At 42.1% G+C, this 3,473-nt stretch overlaps 1 long non-coding RNA gene across 1 annotated transcript; it reads left to right on the top strand.

The window, feature by feature from the left end:
- The first annotated feature begins 2,107 nt into the window (after positions 1-2,107).
- On the top strand, positions 2,108-3,264 carry LOC137190610 (uncharacterized). Its single transcript, XR_010930254.1, has 3 exons — positions 2,108-2,411; positions 2,492-2,589; positions 2,784-3,264. It is a non-coding gene; the product is annotated as an uncharacterized lncRNA (long non-coding RNA).
- Positions 3,265-3,473: the final 209 nt, after the last annotated feature.

Raw genomic sequence — 3,473 nt, 5'->3', positions numbered from 1 at the left:
TACATTACCTGTGGCAAGACTTTTTTTCACTCTACAGTATATTAGAGCAAGTTAATGAATTTGTGTCTAATACCCAAAATGTTTATTATGGATGCTTTTCCCCAATACTCACTTAATCAGAAATAATGTGATTCACGTCAGCCATATGTTTCTCATGAAGTTGAATCTTGAGGAATGTGGACTTCGGTGAGAAGCTGCTATGATTTGTGAGGTGTGTGTGTGGTGGAAGGACAACAGGGGGATGGGAGCCTGCAGGGGATTTTCCCCTCTGCACAACCACGATGCTCCCAACCTGCTTACCTACAGCGGGTCCTCCCTCCCTTTTTTCACAGTTTTACACCCACTTACTTTGCCATGTGTTTTAAATGTGCATGTGTATGTCTATTTCCATGTTTGTGCACAGGCATGCAGGCATGCAGTATGTGCTCTTGGCAGCTACAATGTATATGGCCAAATATCTACACGTTTCCCAGGCTTTCAGGCCAAGCCTAGTCCCCACAGTGCGACCCCTGACACATGGGTCCCAGCCCATTTTGAGCTCATATAGGATGAGGCAATGCAGGACCTGGGGAGGTTAGCAGTAAGCAGACACTAGATGGAGCGAGGACAGACTCTCTCTCTCCCTCTGTCTGTTTCTCTCTCTCTTCCTCTCTCTGTCTTTTGCACAGACAGACGGGGGGAAAATGCATTGCCTCGCTGACAGAGTTAGTTGGATTGGGACCCTGTCCTCCTCTTCCATCTCTCCCAGATGGTCAACACTTTGGACCGCACAGAGAGAGAGAGAGAGAAACAGAGATAGAGAGAGAGAGAGAGAGAGACGCTGTGAGAGGTGGTGATGAGACCTTGCCTGCTTGCCACACGTCTCAGTCGACTCCAAATCAGAGCCTGGATTGCTGTGGCCCTCAGAGCTGTAGGGACATCTCTGTTAAAGTCTCTCTTGTGCTAATGGCTTCCCCAGCTCCTCAACTGAGCAGCAGGGACAGTCTGAGACCCAACTGAATCCAGGGCAAAAGCTAACCAAAAGCATTTACATTTTTTGTTCCCTGATAATAACATTTTCACATTAAACTACTAATCTTTTTACTGTCTTGTGAGGTTGTGATTTAATCAATACCTAGTTATTAAAGGCAACTTTTCTAAAAGGACAAAAAAAGAGAACCATCTAAAGAAACTATTGTAGAATACATTTACTCATATTTTGAAAGAGTAACAACTTGCTGTACAGCTGAGATATCTCTGTTTGCAATGTCCATAGACTGATCTAAAGTACATGCATCAATATTACTGGCAGTAAGTATTTCATACCACCTTATGTCAAAAGAATATGGACTACATCTTTAATGCACTGCTGAAGCATGCAAACTACACCTTTTCTGTCTGTTATTTTAGAAGTCAGTCTGTAAACTGTCATGTATGTTTACACAGTTATGGATATATTTTCATCATTCGCCTTTGCTAATCTAGAGTTTTGTTTTTGTATCATCATCTGACTGCTTGAGTTTCTTGCCCTGTCAAACACGGTCACAAGTTGTCATTTGTCAATTTTCATAGGTTGCCAGGCTTCAAGAGGGTGGGTCTTATGTAATCTATCTGTGGACAGGCAGTATCTACACGGCACACCCACTTTACTACATGACACACCCACTCGGTTAGGTTTAGGCATGACAGTGAGATGGTTAGGGTTAGGGTTAGGGGTGAGGGGTGTGTGTCGTGTAACATGCCGTTATGGTGACAACATCAAGTGGGGCGAGGGGGTTGTGTAGTAAAGTGGGCGTGTAATTTATTAAAGTCAGTGTGTGTAGGTCTGCAAGACTGCGGATAGACCTTTCTTGGCTGTGAAGCTACTTTGACAGTGGCCAAATGGTGTGATTACAACTTCCAGGTCCCTAACGAGATGCACACTCGCCCAAAAAGCATTTTCTATGCATGATTGCTGGAAAAAGATCAGCTGTAAAATTGTGAATACATTTTTGTATTGAGTGTCACAATCCCCGCAAAATGATTTGTTTTATTATCAGAATGTGATCCACTCGGTCCAATAACATTTGGAAAGTCAAAAAGAGTTGCATGATTAAATCATTTTATCCCAATTCAAGTGAGCAGAGGAGCCAACTGGAAGTCAGCTGGCTCAGCCAGCGGAAGTCTGTGACGTGCATGCTCTGAACCGACTTGTCTGGAGAAGGACTCTAGTGGGGACTCATGCTGTATGCACCCAAAAATGCAGAAGTGTAAGGAAGCCTGTGGAAACATAGCAGACTTTTTTTGGCTTCATGCACCACTGAGCAACTTTCATAGGAATGAATGGGTGCCATCTTTGAACGAGGTATCCACCTTAATACATCTATGGGCAGATGCCAGGGGAGAGTGCTAAAGTGGAGACAGTGATGGACACTGATGATAACCCACATCCTGTAAGTATTTTTGTTTAGTTGCTGTCTGTCTATTTGTTAATCTAAATGACCTGAAACCAACGATGAGCTCAAATGCACAGTTGTTGAGACGAGAAGAGGAGCGCAGTGGACTGCAGTCAAGCGAATATCACTGTGGGGAATGAACTGCGGAAAGTTAGTCGAGCTAGCCAGGGTTCAGGTAGGGCCTGCATGTTTTTCTTGTTGTTGGCAATCAAGGCATTTAGCATATGTTGTGGTCTGTTAGTAGCTGGTACAGCCAGAAGGCTTAGCAATTTACTTTTGCTCACTAGTGTATTGTCACAAAGTAATGAATGTGGGTACACATGTTGTAGTTAGCTAAAGTATTAATATATTTATCCTTTTTCTGTCTAGACGAACCTGAAAATCTGGTGGAAATATGTTTCAGCACTCCAACAGTCTGAGAGCTATATATGCAGTGGAGCTCCTCTGTGTAGCTGCTAAAGAAAAGTCTCCTACTTGCCATTACTGGACAACCTGCTTTAACAAGTGTTTAACAAGCCCAGTGAGGGATACCTTAACCTGTGTCTTCTCTAGGTATTTGACAGACTTGTAGCTCAGTGTTCACAGCACAAAGTCTAACTGACAGTCACAAACATTTGCATCTGCATCAGTGGGGAATAGTTGTGACCTTGCCTCAGTTAATTTCTTCATAAATAAGCTCAAGGCAGAAGTTGCTGTCTCTCTCCATACATGCCTCCTGGATGGTGCTGTGCTTGTATTTTGAACACCACCTCTTGTCAGACATCTTCTGCTGCAGGTGGTGAACCTCAGGAGGACTTTGGGTGGTGTAATGACTCCACTGTCAAGACTAGTGCTATTGCTATTGCTATTTTAAATAGCATATATAATATTAATAATATAATATAATAATTAATTAAATACTTCATTTATGATTGATTGATTAATTACTTAATGTGTAAAAATCTTTTTATTCTCCAATTAGAATCAGTTCATAAAATGTTAAAAACAATTTAAAAAATATTTACATGACACCTGTGGTCCTCCATAAAAAAGGATGTAATGTATTTTTGCAGTCATAGA

Source organism: Thunnus thynnus, chromosome 10 (assembly GCF_963924715.1).
Source record: "Thunnus thynnus chromosome 10, fThuThy2.1, whole genome shotgun sequence".
Lineage (NCBI taxonomy): Eukaryota > Metazoa > Chordata > Actinopteri > Scombriformes > Scombridae > Thunnus > Thunnus thynnus.
This window is presented reverse-complemented; position numbering and strand designations above follow the sequence as displayed.